At 45.5% G+C, this 22640-nt stretch overlaps 1 long non-coding RNA gene across 2 annotated transcripts in view; it reads left to right on the top strand.

Annotated features, from left to right (window-relative positions):
- LOC138667676 (uncharacterized) overlaps positions 1–14902 on the top strand; it is a 49644-nt gene extending 34742 nt beyond the window's left edge. For both annotated transcript variants that reach the window (XR_011318881.1, XR_011318880.1), the window contains exons 3-4: positions 12452–12597; positions 12676–14902. This is a non-coding gene — a long non-coding RNA (uncharacterized lncRNA). The remainder of the gene's footprint in view (positions 1–12451; positions 12598–12675) is intronic.
- The last annotated feature ends 7738 nt before the right edge of the window (positions 14903–22640 follow it).

Raw genomic sequence — 22640 nt, 5'->3', positions numbered from 1 at the left:
CGTCTACATTCAGCAATGCCGGATTCCCTGATTCAAGGGAGAATGCCCAGTCCTGAGGGTCACCACGCAGCAAGGATATGATGATTTTCACTTGCTGAATGGGATCACCAGAAGAACAGGGTTTCAAAGCAAAAAACAATTTGCAGTTATTTTTAAAGTTCAAAAACTTGGATCTGTCCCAAAAAAACAAATCAGGAGTAGGAATTTTAGGCTCTAGAGCCAGAGTCTGGACAACATAATCTTGGATACTCTGTACTCTTGCAGCAAGTTGATCCACACGAGAAAACAAACCCTGAACATCCATGCCAGAGCCAAAATCCTGAGATCAATAGGAAAAAAAAGACAAAACAGAGCGCGGAAAAAAAAATGGCTCAGAATTTTTTTTTCCTTCTTTTGAGATGCATTTAATTCATTTTTGGCCACTTGTACTGTTATGAACTGGTGGTTTAAGAGCAACATGGGACGAGCTCTGAATGAGGTGGTACCTGTACTGACCGCAGTTCCTAAGCTCAACACAACACTAGAAGTAGCCGTGGGATGTTCCTGTCACTCCCTAGACACCTCGTCACAGCCTGAGAACTAACTACCCCTAAAGATAGAAACAGGAAAGCTATTTTGCCTCAGAGAAAATCCCCAAAGGAAAGATAGCCACCCACAAGTAATGACTGTGAGTGGAGAGGAAAAAGACATACATAGAATGAAACCAGGATGTAGCAAGGGAGGCCAGTCTAGCTAGATAGATAGGACAGGACAGAATACTGTGCGGTCAGTATTAAAAACTAGAAAAATCCACACAGAGTTTACAAAAATCTCCACACCTGACTAAAGGTGTGGAGGGTAAATCTGCTTCCCAGAGCTTCCAGCTAAACTGATTAAATCCATACAGACAAGCTGGACAAAACATAGAATGTACAGAACAATTAAGTCCACTACATGTGGACAGAAAAGAGCAAAGCAAGGACTTATCTTTGCTGAACTGGTCAGGATATCAGGGAAATCCAAGCAGAGATGTGAATCCAACCAGGAACCATTGGCAAGTGGCACTGGCTGAAGGGAAGAGCCAGGCATAAAAGCCGAGCAGAAAGACAATCAGTGGAAGCAGCTGCAGACTGCTAAATCCAAGGAGCAGCCATTCCACTTAAAACCACCGGAGGGAGCCCAAGAGCAGAACTCACAAAAGTGTCACTTACAACCACCGGAGGGACCCAAGAGCGGAATCCACAACAGTTCTTGTTCAGAATTGGATGGGTAGGGAACAGAATGACTGGTTAGGCTCTAATATCCCTAAAGGCAACCACAGATGTGGACATTGTCCATTTTGTTCACAACACGTAACAGGCCGCAGCCTGCACATTGGTGCGGTTTCACATCGTGTTTTCGATTTTTATCTCCTGAAAGACTACCCATGTGGTATATGTAATATTTTGCCCCTGTAAATTCTTCTATATAGGGAAGACAATAAACCGTTATATGTTAGATTCAGAGAGCATTATAATTCTGTCACTACGGGTAAAGGTGTACCACGCTTGATAAACCATATTAAGGACACTCACAGGGGTAATCCAGACTGCATAAGTTGCTACTCAGAAGAGAAACCCCGGAGGATAGTCTGCACATGGGCGCTGGACTCTACTGGTTTAAATGAAAGAGTGGACAAGTCCGTCTTTCTCTAAGATCAGTTTTTAGACAAAGAGTTTCCCCTTGGGCTTATTATTTTTAATTTTACCAATGTGTATAATACGCTTTTTAACGTGTGGTTATTTGAGAACCTCATTGTTTTGTCTTGTGTAATCAGGGGGGAGGAGCTTACCTTCACAGAGGTTTTTAATTCCCCGTCATTTCCCTTTGCTTGTGTGACCCGTTGAAGCGCACTTGCGCGAAACGATCGTCGTCATTTATGCACCCCTGTTCCCATTCTCCCTCAGAAGATGCTGCAATAAAGTCTTAAAAACTAGCCTAGTGAGTGGCATTCATTTGTCTATATTTGATACTGGAGGTCTGTTGTGGGGTGGATGAGCACCCGAAGGCTTCAGGTCGGCTGCCAGCTGCGGCTCACATAGTGATAAGGATGGCAGCACTGCAGTTGTTTAAGTGGTGCGGACTCGTTTGGTTCTTTCATGAGAATTATGCCCAGCTCAGGGCCGGCCCCAGGTTTTTGAGGGCCCCGGGCGAAAGAGTCTCAGTGGGCCCCCCTTTTTAACACATACCATGCTTCATGATGCTCAGATACAGCAGAGAAATATACCACAGCCCACGTAGCATATAACACAGCCCACGTAGCATATACTGTAACACAGCCCACGTAGCATATAACAGCCCACGTAGCATATAACACAGCTCACGTAGCATATAGCACTGGCCACGTAGCATATAGCACAGGCAGCCCACGTAGTATATAGCACAAGCAGCCCACATAGTATATAGCACAGGCAGCCCACGTAGTATATAGCACAGGCAGCCCACGTAGTATATAGCACAGGCAGCCCACGTAGTATATAGCACAGGCAGCCCACATAGTATATAGCACAGGCAGCCCACGTAGTATATAGCACAGGCAGCCCACGTAGTATATAGCACAGGCAGCCCACGTAGTATATAGCACAGGCAGCCCATGTAGTATATAGCACAGGCAGCCCACGTAGTATATAGCGCAGGCAGCCCAGATCACCCACCACCACGCCGTCGCCCCCGACAGTTGTGGACACAGGATCTGAGCACATGCACTGATGAATGCTGCTCGTCTTCTGCTGCTCGCTGCGCTGGAACTAGACGGTGCAACCGGGTCCCAGACCATGTCGCGACGTGATCTGTGTGTCAGCGGAAGCGCTGCTCTTGTTAGTGATGAGCTCCTCACTCTCACCCGGAAGTGACGACCACCGGCCCGGAAGTGACTCTTCTATCCCCATGGACGGTGATTGGTGAGTATTCCTGCTGCAGTGAGTCCCAGTCAGTGAGTCCCACCTCCTGATGCTGGGAATCATATATCCGCTCCAGCTCCGTCTCCAAGTCCTGGCTGCAATCAGACACAGCACACTAGCACAGGGAGGGAGGGTTGGACTCGGGAATGTAGTCCCCCAGGAGCGCATGATGCGCTGCGTATCAGTGTCGGCAATGCCGGCATAATAAGTGTCTTACCGTTATGGGCCCCCCAGTCTCGCCAGGGTCCCGGCATTTGCCCGGGTGCACCGGGTGCTGACGCCGGCCCTGGCCCAGCTCATGCTTCTGGATACATGCACCCATAAGTTAGGAGGGATCTCATCGCTTCAGAAATGCCAAACATGTGGACGCTATAAGTGGTTTAGGTACATTGTGGGGCTCAGAGGGGTTGGCAGGAGGCAGGATTTGGCTTTCGGAGCACAGAATTTCCTGAATTTGTTTTGAGCTGCAGTTTTTTATCCCATTTTTAATTTTTTTTTTACATTGTTTAACTCCTTTGTGGCATTAGACATACTATTCTGTCCATGTAACTTGGGACTTAATTCCCATGGACGGAATAGTACCTCCAATGGAATCAGTCGTGGCTGATCGCGGCCGGGTGTCAGCTGATTTTCACAGCTGACACCCAGCACTAAGTGCCAGGAGCTCACTGACTGCTCCTGGAGCTTTAACCCCCGGAACACTGTGATCAAACATGACAGCCCCTCTGCCTTTGGATCAGAGACCCCGCAGCATGACGTGGGGTCCCGATCGATCCCATGGTAACCCAATGTTGTCTTGACAACATCCGGGTTGTCATGCGCAGATGTGCATTGTTATGATCAGGCGGCCTTGGAACAACATGAAAAAACCTTCACTGGAGTAGTGGTAACTATACAGACCGCTAACCCTGAACTTATCACAGACACTAGATGTAGCCGTGGGGTGTACCTATCCAGACCTAGACACCTCGACACAGCCGGAGGACTAATTATCCCTAAAGATGGAAAATAGGAAAACTGACTTGCCTCAGAGTAGACCCCCAAAGTATAGGCAGCCTCCCACAAATAATGACAGTGAGTAGGAGAGGAAAAGACACACGCAGGCGGAAAACAGATTTAGCAAAGGAGGCCACTTCTACCTAGATAGGGAAGTAAAGTACAGGATACTGAGCGGTCAGCACAAAATCTACAAAATATCCACAGCAGAAAAATACAAAAACTCCACCACCTAACTAAAGGTGTGGAGAGTATATCTGCAACTCCAGCGAATCCAACCAGACTGAGAAAACAACAGGACAGTCGAAGCTGGAACAAAATAGAAACTAAGAACAGCACGAAAAAATAGACACACAGCCTGTGAGCCTAAGAAAAAGAATAAGACACTTATCTTTAGCTGAAATGGCAGCAGGCAGGAGAGGCCAGGCAGAGAACCATTACTGGCAATAGAACATTGACAACTGGCAGGGACTAATGAGTCCTGCAAAGCTAAATACCCCAGTCAGCTTTGCAATTAGCAGATACACCTGTCCAATCCTGCAGTCCAGGCCCAACTGCATTACCATCTACAACCACCGGAGGGAGCCCAAAAGCAGAATTCACAACAGTACCCCCCCCCCCTTGAGGAGGGGTCACCAAACCCTCACCAGAGCCCCCAGGCCGATCAGGATGAGCCCGATGAAAGGTACGAACCAAATCAGCGGCATGGACATCAGAGGCAGAAACCCAAGAATTATCCTCCTGGCCATAACCCTTCCATTTGACAAGGTACTGAAGCTTCCGCCTCGAAAAACGAGAATCGAAAAACTTCTAAACAACATATTTCAACTCCCCATCGACCAACACAGGGGCCAGAGGATCAACAGAGAGAACAACGGGCTCCACATATTTCCGCAACAAAGATCTATGGAAGACATTATGAATAGCAAAAGAGGCCGGAAGCGCCAGGCGAAAGGACACCGGATTAATAATCTCAGAAATCCTATAAGGACCAATAAACCGAGGCTTAAACTTAGGCGAAGAAACCTTCATAGGAACATGATGGGAAGATAACCAAACCAGATGCCCAACCCGAAGCCGGGAACCAACACACCGACGACCGTTAGCAAAACGTTGAGCCTCCTTCTGAGACAGTACCAAATTGTCCACCACATGAGCCCAAATCTGCTGCAACCTGTCGACCACAGAATCCACACCAGGAAGGTCAGAAGGCTCAACCTGCCCAGAAGAAAAACGAGGATGAAAACCAAAATTACAAAAAAAAGGCGAAACCAAAGTAGCCGAACTAGCCCGATTATTAAGGGCAAACTCGGCCAATGGCAAAAAAGCTACCCAATCATCCTGATCAGCAGACACAAAGCATCTCAAATAGGTCTCCAAGGTCTGATTAGTTCGCTCAGTCTGGCCATTTGTCTGAGGATGAAATGCAGAAGAAAAAGACAAATCAATGCCCAGCTTGGCACAAAAGGCCCGCCAAAACCTAGAAACAAACTGGGAACCTCTGTCGGACACAATATTCTCCGGAATACCATGCAAACGGACCACATGCTGAAAAAACAACGGAACCAAATCAGAAGAAGAAGGCAATTTAGGCAAAGGCACCAAATGAACCATCTTAGAGAATCGGTCACAAACAACCCAGATAACCGACATCCTTTGGGAAACAGGAAGATCGGAAATAAAATCCATAGAAATATGTGTCCAGGGCCTCTCAGGGACCGGCAAAGGCAAAAGCAACCCACTAGCACGGGATCAACAAGGCTTGACCCGCACACAAGTCCCACAGGACTGCACAAAAGACCGCACATCACGCGACAAAAAAGGCCACCAAAAGGACCTACCAACCAAGTCTCTGGTACCAAAAATACCAGGATGACCAGCCAACACAGAACAATGAACCTCAGAAATCACTCTACTAGTCCATCTGTCAGGAACAAACAGTTTCCCCACAGGACAACGGTCAGGTTTGTCAGCCTGAAATTTCTGAAGAACCCGTCGTAAATCAGGAGAAATGGCAGAAAGGACCACCCCTTCCTTCAAAATACCGACTGGTTCCAAGACCTCAGAAGAATCAGGCAAAAAACTCCTAGAGAGGGCATCAGCCTTAACATTCTTAGTACCAGGAAGGTACGAGACCACAAAATCAAAACGAGAAAAAAAACAAGGACCATCAAGCCTGTCTACGATTCAACCGTTTGGCAGACTCGAGGTAAATCAAATTCTTATGGTCGGTCAAGACCACAATACGGTGCTTAGCTCCCTCAAGCCAATGTCGCCACTCCTCAAATGCCCACTTCATAGCCAACAACTCCCGATTGCCGACGTCATAATTGCGTTCCGCAGGCGAAAATTTACGGGAAAAGAAGGCACACGGTTTCACCAAGGAACCAACAGGATCCCTCTGAGACAAAACGGCCCCTGCCCCAATCTCAGAAGCGTCAATCTCAACCTGAAACGGAAGAGAAACATCCGGCTGGCGCAACACTGGAGCAGAAGAAAAACGATGTTTAAGTTCTTGAAAGGCAGAGACAGCCGCAGAGGGCCAATTCGCCACATCAGTGCCCTTCTTAGTCAAATCAGTCAAGGGTTTAACCACGCTGGAAAAATTAGCAATGAAACGGCGATAAAAATTAGCGAAACCCAAAAATTTCTGAAGGCTCTTCACGGATGTGAGCTGAATCCAATCATGAATGGCGTGAACCTTAACCGGATCCATCTCTATAGACGAGGGAGAAAAAATAAAGCCCAAAAAGGAAACCTTCTGCGCCCCAAAAAGACACTTAGACCCTTTCACAAACAAGGCATTGTCACGAAGGATCTGAAATACCATCCTGACCTGCTGCACATGAGACTCCCAATCATCTGAAAAAATCAAAATATTGTCCAAATATATGATCAAGAATTTATCAAGATAACTCCGGAAGATATCATGCATGAAGGACTGAAAAACAGATGGAGCATTAGAGAGTCCGGATGGCATCACAAGGTATTCAAAATGGCCTTCGGGCGTGTTAAATGCAGTTTTCCATTCATCACCCTGCTTTATACGAACAAGATTATATGCCCCCCGAAGGTCAATCTTAGTAAACCAACTAGCTCCCTTAATCCTAGCAAACAAATCAGAAAGCAAAGGCAAGGGGTATTGAAACTTGACCGTGATCTTATTTAAGAGGCGATAATCAATACAGGGTCTCAAAGAACCATCTTTTTTAGCAACATAAAAGAACCCCGCTCCCAACGGTGAAGAAGATGGACGAATATGCCCCTTCTCCAAAGACTCCTTAATATAACTCCGCATGGCGGTATGTTCAGGTACAGAAAGGTTGAAAAGTCGACCCTTAGGAAACTTACAGCCTGGAATCAAATCAATAGCACAATCGCAGTCCCTATGCGGTGGAAGGAAACTGGACTTAGGCTCATCGAATACATCCTGAAAATCAGACAAAAACTCCGGAATTTCAGAAGAGGGAGAAGGGGCGATTGACATCAGATGAACATCATTATGAACCCCCTGACAACCCCAACTAGTCACAGACATGGACTTCCAATCCAAAACAGGATTATGTACCTGAAACCACGGGAAACCCAGCACGACAGCATCATGCAAATTATGCAACACCAGAAATCGACAATCTTCCTGGTGGGCTGGCGCCATGCACATGGTCACCTGTATCCAAAACTGGGGCTTATTTTTAGCCAAGGGTGTAGCATCAATGCCCCTTAAATGAATAGGATTATGCAAAGGCTGCAAGGGAAAACCACAACGCCTAGCAATGTCAAAGTCCATCAAATTCAAGGCGGCGCCTGAATCCACAAACGCCATGACAGAAAATGACGACAATGAGCAGATCAAGGACACAGATAACAGAAATTTAGGTTGTACAGTACTGATGGTAAATGAACTAGCGATCCTTTTTGTCCGCTTAGGGCAGACAGAAATGACATGAGAAGCGTCGCCACAATAAAAACACAACCTGTTGAGACGTCTGAAACCTTGTCGTTCCGTTTTAGACAGAATCCTATCACACTGCATAGGCTCAGGAATTTGCTCTGAGGATAACGCCATAGCGCGCACAGTTCTGCGCTCCCGCAAGCGCCGGTCAATCTGAATGGCCAAAGAAATAGAATCACTCAGATTGGAGGGTGTGGGAAACCCCACCATAACATCCTTAACGGATTCAGAAAGACCCTTTCTGAAAATTGCCGCCAAAGCATCATCATTCCATTTAGTCAGCACAGACCATTTTCTGAATTTCTGATAATACAATTCAGCCGCCTCTTGTCCCTGAGATAGGGCCAACAAGGTCTTCTCAGCTTGATCCACAGAATTAGGCTCATCATACAATAACCCAAATGCTTGAAAGAAAGAATCAACATTAAGCAAACCAGGATTGCCAGATTCCAGGGAAAATGCCCAATCCTGTGGGTCACCACGCAGCAGGGATATGATGATTTTAACCTGCTGAATGGGATCACCAGAGGACCGGGTCTCAATGCAAAAAACAGTTTACAGTTATTTTTGAAACTCAAAAATTTGGATCTGTCACCAAAAAATAAATCAGGACTGGGAATCTTAGGTTCTAAAGCAGGAGTCTGAACAATATAATCTGAAATACCCTGTACCCTAGCAGCAAGCTGATCCACAGGAGAAGCTAATTCCTGAACATTCATGTTAGTACTAGGTTCCTCAGCCACCCAGAGATTAAGAGGGAGGAGAAGACAAAACAGGCTGAGAAAAAAATGGCTCAAAACCTTTCCTCCCTTCTTCTGAGATGCAATTAACTCATTGTTGGCCAGTTGTACTGTTATGATCAGGCGGCCTTGGAACAACATGAAAAAACCTTCGCTGGAGTAGTGGTAACTATACAGACCGCTAACCCTGAACTTATCACAGACACTAGATGTAGCCGTGGGGTGTACCTATCCAGACCTAGACACCTCGACACAGCCGGAGGACTAATTATCCCTAAAGATGGAAAATAGGAAAACTGACTTGCCTCAGAGTAGACCCCCAAAGTATAGGCAGCCTCCCACAAATAATGATGGTGAGTAGGAGAGGAAAAGACACACACAGGCGGAAAACAGATTTAGCAAAGGAGGCCACTTCTACCTAGATAGGGAAGTATAGTACAGGATACTGAGCGGTCAGCACAAAATCTACAAAATATCCACAGCAGAAAAATACAAAAACTCCACCACCTAACTAAAGGTGTGGAGAGTATATCTGCAACTCCAGCGAATCCAACCAGACTGAGAAAACAACAGGACAGTCGAAGCTGGAACAAAATAGAAACTAAGAACAGCACGAAAAAATAGACACACAGCCTGTGAGCCTAAGAAAAAGAATAAGCTGAAATGGCAGCAGGCAGGAGAGGCCAGGCAGAGAACCATTACTGGCAATAGAACATTGACAACTGGCAGGGACTAATGAGTCCTGCAAAGCTAAATACCCCAGTCAGCTTTGCAATTAGCAGATACACCTGTCCAATCCTGCAGTCCAGGCCCAACTGCATTACCATCTACAACCACCGGAGGGAGCCCAAAAGCAGAATTCACAACAGTGCATGCCATATAAGCAATCAGCCTCACAAAATGAGTGTCCCATAGTGGGACACAGTGCAAAAGTAAAGATGAATTAAAAAAAAATAAATTAATAATTGTAAAAATATTTTAAAAAATAATAATATAAAAATCAATCTTTATTCCATCAATAAATATAAATTATTATTATATATGAATAAATAATAATATATATATAAATATTTGAATTTAAAAAATTCTAACCAATAAAAGTACATATATTTAGTATCGTCGCGTACATAACGACCCGTCCTATAAAACTGTCCCACTAGTTAGCCCCTTTAGTAAACACCATTAAAAAAAAGGCAAAAAACAATGCTTTATCATCATACCGCTGAACAAAAAGTAGAGCGATCAAAAAAGACGTATGTAAATAAACATGGTACCGCTGAAAACATCATCTTGTCCCGCAAAAAAACAAGATGCCATATAGCTCCATCACCAGAAAAATAAAAAAGTTATAGCTCAGAATAACGCGATACAAAAATATTTTTTATATAAAATAGTTTTTATTGTATAAAAGCGCCAAAACATAAAAAAATATAAATGATGTATCGCTGTCATCATGCTGACCCAAAGGATAAAACTGCTTTATCAATTTTACCACACAAGGAACGGTATAAATGCCCCCCCCAAAAGAAATTCATGTTTTTTGTTCATTCTGCCTCACAAAAATCATAATAAAAAGAGATAAAAAAAAGTCATGTGCCCAAAAATGGTACCAATAAAAACAACAACAAGACCTCACATGACTCTGTGGGCCAAAATATGAAAAAATTATAGCTCTCAAAATGTGGAAACGCAAAAACTATTTTTTGCAATAAAAAGCGTCTTTTAGTGTGTGACAGCTGCCAATCATAAAAATCCGCTAAAATACCTGCTATAAATAGTAAATCAAACCCCCCTTCATCACCCTCTTAGTTAGGGAAAAATAATAAAATTAAAAAAAGTATTTATTTCCATTTTCCCATTAGGGTTAGGGCTAAAGTTAGGGTTAGGGCCAGAGTTGGGGTTAGGGTTTGGATTACGTTTACGGTTACGATTAGGGTTAGGGTTGGGATTAGGGTTAGGGATGTGTCAGGTTTAGGGGTGTGGTTAGGGTTATGGTTATGGTTGGGATTAGTGTTAGAGGTGTGGTTGGGGTTACGGGTGTGGTTAGGGTTGGGATTAGGGTTAGGGGTGTGTTGGGGTTAGGGTTTGCATTAGAATTGGGGGGTTTCCACTGTTTAGGCACTTCATGGGCTCCCCAAATGGGACATGGCGTCCGATCTCAATTCTAGCCAATTCTGCATTGAAAAAGTAAAACGGTGCTCCTTGCTTTCCGAGCTCTGCCGTGCGCCCAAACAGTGGTTTACCCCCACACATGGCATTGGCATTTTCAGGACAAATTGCACAACTTTTGTGGTCCAATTTCTCCTGTTACCCTTGTGAAAATAAAAATTTGGGGGGTAAAAAATGATTTTTGTGTGAAAAAAATGATTTTTTATTTTCACAGCTCTGCGTTATAAACTTTAGTGAAACACTTGGGGGTTCAAAGTTCTTACAACACATCTAGATAAGTTCCTTGGTGGGTCTAGTTTCATAAATGGGGTCACTTCTGGGGGGTTTCTACTGTTCAGGCACATCAGTGGCTCTGCAAACGCAACATGACGCCCGCAGACCATTCCATCAAAGTCTGCATTCCAAAATGTCAATACTTCCCTTCCGAGCCCAAATAGTAGTTTTCTCCCACATATGGGGTATCTGCATTACTCAGAAGAAATTGTGCAACATTTTTTTGGGTCCAATTTCTCCTGTTACCCTTGCAAAAATACAACATTGGGGGCTAAAAAATCATTTTTGTGGAAAAAAGATTATTTCTTATTTTCATTGCTCTGCATTATAAACTTTAGTGAAACACTTGGGAGTTTAACTTTCTCACAACACTAGATAAGTTACTTGGTGGGTCTATTTTCCAATATGGGGTCACTTGTGTGGGGTTTCTACCCTTTAGGTACAACAGGGGCTCTGCAAACGCAACGTGATCCCCGCAGACCATTCCATCAAAGTCTGCATTCCAAATGGCGCTCCTTCCCTTCTGAGCTCTGCCATGTGCCCAAACGGTGGTTCCGGCGCACATATGGGGCATCAGTGTACTCAGGACAAATTGCACAACAACTTTTTGGGTCCAAATTCTTTGGGTACCCTTAGGAAAATAAAACAATTGTTGGCTAAAATATCATTTTTGTGGAAAAAAACATAGTGAAACAATTGGGGTTCAAAGTGCTCACCACACATGTATATAAGTTCCTCAGGTGGTCTAGTTTCTAAAATTGGGTCACTTTTGGGGGGTTTCCACTGTTTAGGCACATCAGGGGCTCTCCAAATGTGACATGGTGTCTGATCCAAATTCCAGCCAATTCTGCGTTGAAAATGTCAAACTGTGCTCCATCCCTTCCGAGCTCTGCCATGCGCCCAAACAGTGGTTAACCCCCACATTTGGGGTATCAGCGCACTCAGGACAAATTACACAACTTTTGGAGTCCAATTTCTCCTGTTACCATTGGGAAAATAAAAAATTGGGGGCGAGAAATTATTTTAGTGAAAAAAATATGATTTTTTATTTTTACGGCTCTACATTATAAACTTCTGTGAAGCACTTGGGGGTTCAAAGTGCTCAGCACATCACCGTTTTTTTTTCGGGGATATTCTGCATGCGAGAGAAATTACAGCATGCTGCAATTGTACGAGTATATTGGTTGAGTCTTGTCAATGCAAGTCTATCGTACACCACATGGACCATCAGTGTAGCTTGCGAGAAATACACAAACATTTTCCAGGTGACTGGAAATTGTCTCATCCATTATCAGGAAGTTTTAGCATGCAAATTTTCCTGGCAATCTTTTCACACAGTTCGGAACACGCTTCCACAGAGACCACCAACATGGCCAGACACATTAACGTGGAAATGTTGATAGTTCTGTTGCAGGAGAGACCGGAAACATGGGCCAACGTGACGCCCATTATGCGCACTGAAATCGAAAGGATGCAGCTTGGAGGCGAATTTACAGCCAAATGTTCCCCAATTATTAGGAAAGTCCATGTGAGGTGCAGCAGGAAATTAGTAAGTACAATAAAAAAAATATAAATTAAGTAATAATGAAGAAACAAATGAACATAACATATGTGATGTTTTTTTCAGCGCCAGAAGTGATGCAGAGGGCACTAAAAAGCGAAAATATATCTATTATGACAGATTGAATTTCCTTGATCCCATAATGGATCTACGTGCGTAAGTGTATGCATAACCCCTCATTTTAGACATGGCCTTACAGTTCAATATTATTTTTTTTTCCTTTTTTAACTGTGCTAAAAAAACAGAACTGACTCAAACCTTACCAAATGGGAAACGGCATCTGACTTCAAGGTCATCTTGGACCCTGTTGTTGTAGCTGAAGAAGTGACTGGACCTTATTCTGCAGCATCATCAACAAACCAACCACCACCACCAGAACGGCCTTCTACACGACAGGAGACCAATCAAGAAGACGAGGAACATGGACATAGTAGTAGTAGTAGTCGTACACTACCCCTGGATACTTCACCCCTGGCTGCAGCCATCCTACGTCATGGCCGACACAGGAGTGAGCTTGCCACCACCGTTAACTGGTGTCAAGTAGACACTGGGGTTTTGGGCTATCTATCACGCACTGTGAACGATGACGATGAGGAGTCATATGCACGGAGTCCTGCTTGCCATCTGCGCACAATTCCCCGTGAGGTCAGGCTGCGGGCCAGAGGTGCCATGCAAATTTGGATAGATGAATGCACGGAACCTAATAATCCTACTCCGGTGTTTTTGTACCTAGAAAGATGGCAGATGTCCAGCGTCAACCACCTGCAAATGCCTGGAATCCAGGATGAGCAACCAAAAGCATTCACAGAACCACCTCTCTCACTGATGCCATCACCACAGACACATCAAGTCCCATACCAACACCGCCCACAACATGTGAATTTTCAATATCAACCTTCACCCGCCCAATATGGCCACTTGAATATACCCACTGTAGGAGAGTGGTCACAACATAGGTATGCTCGACTTGGCCATTCTGGGGGTATACACAAATGGCCCACGCCAACCCACGTGATTATATAAATCCTTACCCAAGAGCCCAGTACCATGTTCCACAACAGGGCCCTTCCTTGGTCCATAATCCAGCCTCATCCACCTGTCATGGTCACAATCTGGTTGATCAGCAAACTAGCCAAACCACTGATGCTGTCCTCCCGCCATCATCTCCACTTACATACCTGTTGTGAGTTCCGTTCTGGAGCTCCCTCCTGTGGTTGCTAATGGTATTTTTGCGAGTTCTGCCCTTGGGCTCCCTCTGGTGGTTTCAAGTGGAACTGCTGCTCTGTTAGGTAGTTGTAGCAGCTGCCTTCACTAATCTCCTTGCCTGGGTTTGTTATTTAAACCTGCTCTGGGCTTTAGTCCTTGCCTGCTGTCAATGTTCTTGGTTGGATTTGATTCTTCCCTTGGATTTCTCATATGGCCAGTCCTTGTCTGCAAAAGATAAGTTTTGCTAGTTTGTTTGTCCATTTGTTTGGACTCTATTGCTTTGCATTTTGTCTCTTTTGTCCAGCTTGTCACTATCTCTTATTTAGGCTAGCTGGAAGCTCTGGGAAAGCAGATTTGCCCCTCCACACCGTGAGTCGGTGTGGAGTTCATTTTTGTAAACTCTGCGTGGATTTTGTAGTTTTTAATACTGACCGCACAGTATCCTTTGCTCTCTGTCTATCTAGTTTAGTTTTGGCCTCCCTTTGCTGAAATCTAATTTCATTTCTGTGTTCGTCATTTCCCTCTCCTTTCACAGTCAATATTTGTGGGGGGCTGTCTTTCCTTTTGGGGGTTTCTCTGAGGCAAGATAGCTTTCTATTTCCTTCTTTAGGGGTAGTTATATCTGAGGCTGTGACGAGGTGTCTAGGGAGTGTCAGGAACATCCCACGGCTATTTCTAGTCGTGTTGTTAGGATTAGGGACTTCGGTCAGTAGAGATACCACCTTCTCAGAGCTCGTTCCATGTTGCGTTTTAGCCACCAGGTCAGGTCAGTGTGACCTCTTAACCACCAGGTCATAACACATACCATAACTTGTAAAACAAAGTCACATCATGACTAAAGATTTTTTTTTAAGTTGTTGTTGGCCCTGTAATATTGGTCAAATATGCCATATGCTTTCAATATGTTTTTTTTTGTGAAACAAACCAGTTTTGAGTAAAAAAAAGTTAATTCAATGTGTGTGGTTTCTGCATTACCAAATATATAGATGATGTGTTTAATTTCACAATTAGAATATTATTAGGCCAAAACATGACACACTTCAAACAGTAACATAAGTTTATTTTCCAAAGAAAAAAAATCATAATATAGACACTGCATTGTATTGCCATGGAGTATATTCCTCTGTTGAAACAAAATAATTTGTATACACATCCCGCACTTTAACCCCTTAACGACCGCCGATACGCCTTTTAACGGTGGCCGCTAAGGGTACTTAAACCACAGCGCCATTAATTAACGGCGCTGTGGAAAAAGTAAATAGCGCCCCCCAGAGTCGGATTTTCTCTGGGGTCTCGGCTGCCGGGGGTAGCCGAGACCCTAGAGAACATGATTCGGGGGTTTTTTTACCGACCCCGCTTTTGCGATCGCCAGTAATTAACCGTTTACCGGCGATTGCAAAAAAAAACGCAATTTCTTTTTAATTTCTCTGTCCTCCGATGTGATTGCACATCAGAGGACAGAGAAATGGGGTCCCAGATAGCCCCCCAATACTTACCTGTCTCCCCCGGTGCTCCTCGTGGCTCCCAGTGGGCGCCGCCATCTTCAAATGCGCCCGCCGGCCCCGGGAGAATCTTTGGGGTCTCGGCTGCTGGGGGTAGCCGAGACCCCAAAGAACATGATCGGGGTCGGTTTTACCGACCTCTGTTTTGCGATCGCCGGTAATTAACTGTTTACCGGCGACCGCAAAAAAAAAAAAAAAAGCAAAGTGTCATTCTCTGCCCTCTGATGTGATCGCACATCAGAGGACAGAGAAATAGGGGGATTCGGGGACCCTATTATACTTACCGGTGTCCCTGGGTCCTCCTGCTGCTCCTCCTGGCCGCCGGCGTCTTCTGGGGAAAAGAAAATGGCGGGCGCATGCGCAGTGCGCCCGCCATCTGTCTCCATCTGCCGGCCGGCAGGAGAAAGCAGTTGGGGCTAAAATTAGGGGTAGGGTTAGGGCTAGGGTTAAGGCTAGGGTTAGGGTTAGGGCTAGGGTTAGGGCTAGGGTTAGGGCTAAATTTAGGGTTAGGGTTGGGGCTAAATTTAGGGTTAGGGCTAAATTTAGGGTTAGGGTCGGGGCTAAATTTAGGGTTAGGGTTGGCGCTAAATTTAGGGTTAGGCTTCTTTCACACTTACGTCGGTACGGGGCCATCGCAATGCGTCGGCCCGACATACCGACGCACGTTGTGAAAATTGTGCACAACGTGGGCAGCGGATGTAGTTTTTCAACGCATCCGCTGCCCAATCTATGTCCTGGGGAGGAGGGGGCGGAGTTACGGCCACTCATGCGCGGTAAGAAATGGCGGATGCGATGTACAAAAAAAGTTACATTGAATGTTTTTTTGTGCTGACGGTCTGCCAAAACACAACTGATCCAGTGCACGACGGACGCGACGTGTGGCCATCCGTCACGATCCGTCGGCAATACAAGTCTATGGGCAAAAAACGCATCCTGCGGGCACATTTGCAGGATCCGTTTCTTGTCCAAAACGACGGATTGCGACGGATGCCAAACGACGCAAGTGTGAAAGTAGCCTTAGGGCTAGGGTTAGGGTTGGGGCTAAAGTTAGGGCAAGGGTTGGGGCTAAAGTTAGGGTTAGAGTTGGGATTAGGGTTAGGGTTTGGATTAGGGTTGGTATTAGGGTTAGGGTTGGCATTAGGGTTATGCTTGGGATTAGGGTTAGGTTTGGGAATAGGGTTAAGGTTAGGGTTGTGATTAGGAGTGTATTGGGATTAGGGTTAGGTTTGAGGTTAGGGTTGAGATTAGGATAAGGGGGGTGTTGGATTTAGGGTTTTGATTAGGATTAGGGTTAGGGTTGACATTAGGGTTGTTTTGGGGTAAGGGTTGTGATTATCGTTAGGGTTAGTGATTAGGATTATGGATTAGGTTGGGATTAGGGTTAGGGGTGTGTTGGGGTTAGGGTTGGAGCTAGAATTGGGGGGTTTCCACTGTTAAGTACATCAGGGGGTCTCCAAACACGACAGCCAATTTTGCGCTCAAAAAGTCAAATGGTGCTCCCTCCCTTCTGAGCTCTGCCGTGCGCCCAAACAGTGGCTTACCCCCACATATGGGGCATCAGCAAACTCGGGATAAATTGGACAACAACTTCTGTGTGTGACGCTGTAAGAATCTGGCTGCACTCGGATGTCACCCGAGTGCAGTCCTATTAGAGCATGTAGATTCAAACAGTGAAAAACGGAGAGTGGACCCACTGGACCGTGATGACGAACCCCTCTCGGACGAGCTGACCAGGTGGACCGCCCCCTATACAGGGAGAGTTAGGGGCAGGCCCGTGAGGGACTATCGCCACGGAAGCTGGAGGGTCGACTAAGAACAGAAGGGAACACAGCAGGCACAAAGGGAAAGAGGGAACAGAAAGGAACTACTGAGACAAGGGAGAAGATGGGAAAGCTACGGAGGCTGGCAGGACAATATGGAGACACCGAGGTTAACGGGAGCAAGGAAAAGATATAGGAGCCGGGCAGGTACCGCAGAGGAAAAGGAACTGAAGGAACAAGGCAGGAACACAGGAAACAGGCAGGCACTGCAGAGGGCGGAGGAGACCCAAAGTCAGAGAGCTAGGAACGCACAGAGACCACAGGTGGCCAGAAGCACTTGTAAACACAAATGAACATCAGGCACAGAGAAGCAGCAGGAAGCAGTTTACATAGCAGCATGGGAGCTACTTCCGGGTTACAGTCCTCCAGGATGACGGAGAGGACAGGAAAGAGCGCCAACAGAGGAATCAGATGTGCGCACGCGCAGAGCTGAATGCGACGCGCGCGCACCCGGCGAGCTACAGTGGGGAGAGGCGGCGGCAGCAACGGCATGACACTGTGGTCCAATTTCTCCTGTTACCCTTGTGAAAATAAAAACTTGGGGGCTACAATATTTTTTTTGTGGAAAAAAAAATATTTTTTATTTTCACGACTCTGCATGCTAAACTTCTGTGAAGCACTTGGGCATTCAAAGTTCTCACCACACATCTAGATAAGTTCCTTGGGGGGTCTAGTTTCCAAAATGGGGTCACTTGTGGAGGGTTTCTGTTGTGAGTTCTGTTTTTGGGCTCCCTCTGGTGGTTACTGATGGTACTGGGTGACTTGTCTTTCCTGGGTCTCTGGGTTCCACCTGTTCCATCAGGATATGGGAGTTTCCTATTTAACCTGGCTTTGCTGGCATTTCCTCGCCGGTTATCAATGTATCCAGTGTGTCTTGTTACCTCTGCTCCCTGCTCCTAGAACCTTCTGGTCAAGCTAAGTTTGGATTTTCCTGTTTTGGTGTTTTGCTTTATTTGGTTTTTAGTCCAGCCTGCAGATATGTGATTCTCTGCTGCTGGTTGCTCTAGTGGGCTGAAATTGCTCCTCATGTACCATGAGTTGGCACATGAGTTCAAGTAATTTCAGGATGGTTTTTTGAAGGGTTTTTCGCTGACCGCGCAGTTCACTTTTGTATCCTCTGCTATCTAGCTTTAGCGGGCCTCATTTTGCTGAAACTGTTTTCATACTGCGTATGTGCTTTCCTCTCATTTCACCGTCATTATATGTGGGGGGCTGCTATTTCTGTGGGGTATTTCTCTGGAGGCAAGAGAGGTCTGTGTTTCTCCTAATAGGGGTAGTTAGATCTTCGGCTGGAGCGAGACGTCTAGGATCATCGTAGGCACGTTCCCCGGCTACTTTTATTTGTGTGTTAGGTTCAGGGTCGCGGTCAGCTCAGGTTCCATCGCCCTAGAGCTTGTTTGTATCTGTGCTTGTCCTTTAGTGATCCCCTGCCATTGGGATCATGACAGGTTTCTACTGGTTAGGTACATCAGGGGCTCTGCAAACGCAACATAACGCCCGCAGACCATTCTATCAAAGTCTGCATTCCAAAACGGCGCTCCTTCCTTCCGAGCTCTGCCATGCGTCCAAACAGTGGTTTACCCCCACATATGGGGTACCAGCATTCTCAGGACAAATTGGACAACAACTTTTGGGATCCAATTTCTCTTGTTACCCTTGTGAAAATAAAAACTTGGGGGCTAAAAAATGTTTTTGTGGAAAAAAAAATATTTTTTATTTTCACAACTCTGCATTATAAACTTCTGTGTACCACTTGGGCATTCAAAGTTCTACTGTTTAGGCACATCAGGGGCTCTCCAAACGCGACATGGTGTCCGATCTCAATTCCAGACAATTCTACATTGAAAAAGTAAAACGGCACTCCTTCCCTTCCAAGCTCTGCGGTGCGCCCAAACAGTGGTTTACCCTCACATATGGGGTATGGACGTATTCAGGAGAAATCACACAACAGCTTTTGTGGTCTAATTTCTCCTGTTACCCTTGTGAAAATAATTTGTGGGTGAAAAGATCATTTTTGTGTAAACAAAAGCGATTTTTTATTTTCACCGCTCTACGCTATAAACTTCTGTGAAGCACTTGGGGGATCAAAGTGCTCACCACACATCTAGATAAGTTCCTTAAGGGGTCTAGTTTCCAAAATGGTGTCACTTGTGGGGAGTTTCCACTGTTTAGGCACATCAGGGGCTCTCTAAACGTGACATGGCCTCCGATCTCAATTCCTGCTAATTCTGCATTGAAAAAGTCAAACGGCACTCCTTCATTTCCAAGTTCTGCGGCGCGCCCAAAAAGTGAAAATAAAAAAAATGGTTCTGAATTAAGATGTTTGCAAAAAAAAGTTAAATGTTCATTTTTTCCTTCCACATTGTTTCAGTTCCTGTGAAGCACGTAAAGGGTTAATAAACTTCTTGAATGTGGTTTTGAGAACCTTGAGGGGTGTAGTTTTTAGAATGGTGTCACACTTCATTATTTTCTATCATATAGACCCCTCAAAATGACTTCAAATGTGATGTGGTCCCTAAAAAAAAATGGTGTTGTAAAAATGAGAAATTGCTGGTCAACTTTTAACCCTTATAACTCCCTAACAAAAAAAAAAATTGTTTCCAAAATTGTGCTGATGTAAAGTATACATGTGGGAAATGTTATTTATTAACTATTTTTCGTGACATATCTCTCTGATTTAAGAGCATAAAAATACAAAGTTTGAAAATTGCAAAATTTTAAAAATTTTCGCCATATTTCCGTTTTTTTCATAAATAATCGCAAGTAATATCGAGAAATGTTACCACTAACATGAAGTACAATATGTCATGAAAAAACAATCTCAGAATCAGCGGGATCCGTTGAAGCGTTCCAGAGTTATAACCTCATAAACTGACAGTGGTCAGAATTGTAAAAATTGGCTCGGTCATTAAGTACCAAATTGGCTCTGTCACTAAGGGGTTAAGAAAACTCTTTATTAAAGGTACCATCACATTAAGCGACGCTGCAGCGATATAGACAACGATCCAGATCGCTGCAGCGTCGCTGTTTGGTCGCTGGAGAGCTGTCACACAGACAGCTCTCCAGCGACCAACGATGCCGAAGTCCCCGGGTAACCAGGGTAAACATCGGGTTACTAAGCGCAGGGCCGCGCTTAGTAACCCGATGTTTACCCTGGTTACCATTGTAAATGTAAAAAAAAAAAAAAAACACTACATATTTACATTCCGGTGTCTGGTCACGTCCCTCGCCTTCAGCTTCCTGCACTGACTGTGAGCTATCCAAACAATGACAATTTATTAATGATCTGGTAGAAGGTGTAACAACTCTGCTGGCATAACGGCATGGCCTCTCATCTCTCACACTATCTTAGCCACTGCTCCAGATCATGTTGTGGTTTCTGTTTCTTGCCAGCTCCATATTCTGTGCCTCTGCTCTCTGCATGCTTGCTGGCTGTGTGCATAGGGGGTGGCGCCTGAACTATCTGGTTCTTATAGGAATCAGGTGCACCTGTCTAATCTGTTCCTGACCAATTACCAAGAGGCCTCCAGTATTTAGTGCAGCTCCACCCAGTGGACTGGGCCTGTGCAATGTGTTAACTCAGATTGTGTTTTGCGTCTGAGCTGCCAGGCCTTGCTTTGTGTCTTGCCTTCTCTGAAGGCTGTTCTCCTTGCTTTCCTCTCCAGGAGGCTGTATATCCTGGTCTCAGTGTCTGTGTCCTTGCTTTGCCTTGTATCTTGTTTGTCTGCCCTCCAGGAGACAGTATATCTGTCATGGTTAGGACAAGGTTATGTCTTGTACTCTCAAGGGTTAATGTTCTTAGCCTCTGTTTCAAGATGGGAGGGCTATTTATACTCGCTCCTAACCTGGTATCTTTGTCAGCTATAGGTTTTCTGCAGTCTGTATGCTTGACCTTTGTAGTGTGTCCTGGCTTGCGTTGTGTCTTGCTGTCACGTGCTTTATTTGCTTTCCTGGAATACTGACCCCTGGCTTGGCTTCTGACTATTCTCTGACTCTCCCTGTTGGTATCTTGTAATCTCCTGGCTACGACCTCGGCTTGTTTCACTATTCTTTTATGCTTGTTCCTTCTCTGTTTCCCCGGCATCTGGCTCCGCCCCCTGACTGCCTCCCACTCTGTCACATGATCGTAGGTCCTTCTGCTTTACCTGGTCACTCTGTCTCATGTGAAAGGTCCCGTTGGTGATCATGTTAGTTACCCGGTTTCTGGTTCAGCTCCGTTGCTGCTGGGTGCAGTTTCCCCTGCAGCATTTATACCCGGGTATCGTGACATTATAGCTGACCTGATAGATTTCTCCCTGGTTTGGGGGGTGGTGTGTGTATGCCATGGACCTGGTACAGGATCTCACCGCACAGGTTAATGAGCTTTCTCAGCTTTTGCAGAAGCTGTCTGTGGAACAGCAAGCCCTGGTCCACTAGCACCAACAGGTGCAGAGAGATGTGGCAGGTGCTTTACAGGTTTCTGCTCCATTTCGGTCCCGGGAAAGGGTCCCTCTGATGTATCCTTAGCGGACCCCGAACCGCCGGTAAAATTAACGACACTTTTTCTGGGGATAAAAGATTGTTCAGGGATGTAAGTTGTTTTTTGAGTTACGTCCCCGGGCCTCTGGAAATGAAAGGCAGAGGGTGGGGGTAGTTATGTCTTTATTAAGGGGGTCCCCACAGGCATGAGCCTTCTCACTCTCTTCCTCAGCTCCTGAACGCATGTCTGTGAACCTATTATTTGAGTCTCTGGGGCACATTTATGATGAGCCTGATAGTTCGTCTTGCAGAAGATATGAGTATGACACAAGGGAAGCACTCCGATGAATGGTTCTGCTCAGAGTTTAGGCGCTGGACAGCTGAAGTTTCTTGGAACGATGCAGCCCTGAGGGGGTTGTTCCGCATGGGTCTGTCTGACCGTCTGAAGGACGCTCTAGCACTTCATCCTCCTCCTGATACCCTGGAGGACGCTATGACGCAGGCAGTTCGAATGGACCGGAGACTCCGTGCTAGAGGAATGATGCAACAGGAGACTTCCTTGTTCTCTAAGTTATGTGACTCTGCATCTGTATCTGAACCCATGGAGATTGGAGCAGTCTCAGTCTCTGAAAGTGAGAGAAGGCGCCGCAGAGACAACTGTGTTTTTACTGTGGAGCCTCTGGACATTGGAAAAGGAACTGTCCATCCTGCCCTTCTGTGAAAACATCTGAGAAACGACTGAGTCTGGGCAACAATCTAGGAGGTTGTCCAGACTCCCAGGTACTTTTTTTCTCGCTTACAAAACTTGTGCTCCAGGTGAAATTGGAGCTTGCTGGCGGTCCTGTGGTGACCACCACCTTTCTTGACTGCGGTTCTTCCGTTAATTTGATTGATGCCCAAGTTGTGACTCGTAATAAGATAGGGAGTTAGGTTGAAAAACCCTGTTAAAATTGTGGCTGTTGATTCGTCCCCTCTTACCCGGGATGGAATTTGTTTCAAAACTGATGTTTTTTCTCTGAAAGTGGGTTCCACTCACGTGGAGCAA

This window comes from Ranitomeya imitator, chromosome 2, assembly GCF_032444005.1.
Source record: "Ranitomeya imitator isolate aRanImi1 chromosome 2, aRanImi1.pri, whole genome shotgun sequence".
NCBI classification, from domain to species: Eukaryota; Metazoa; Chordata; class Amphibia; order Anura; family Dendrobatidae; genus Ranitomeya; species Ranitomeya imitator.
This window is presented reverse-complemented; position numbering and strand designations above follow the sequence as displayed.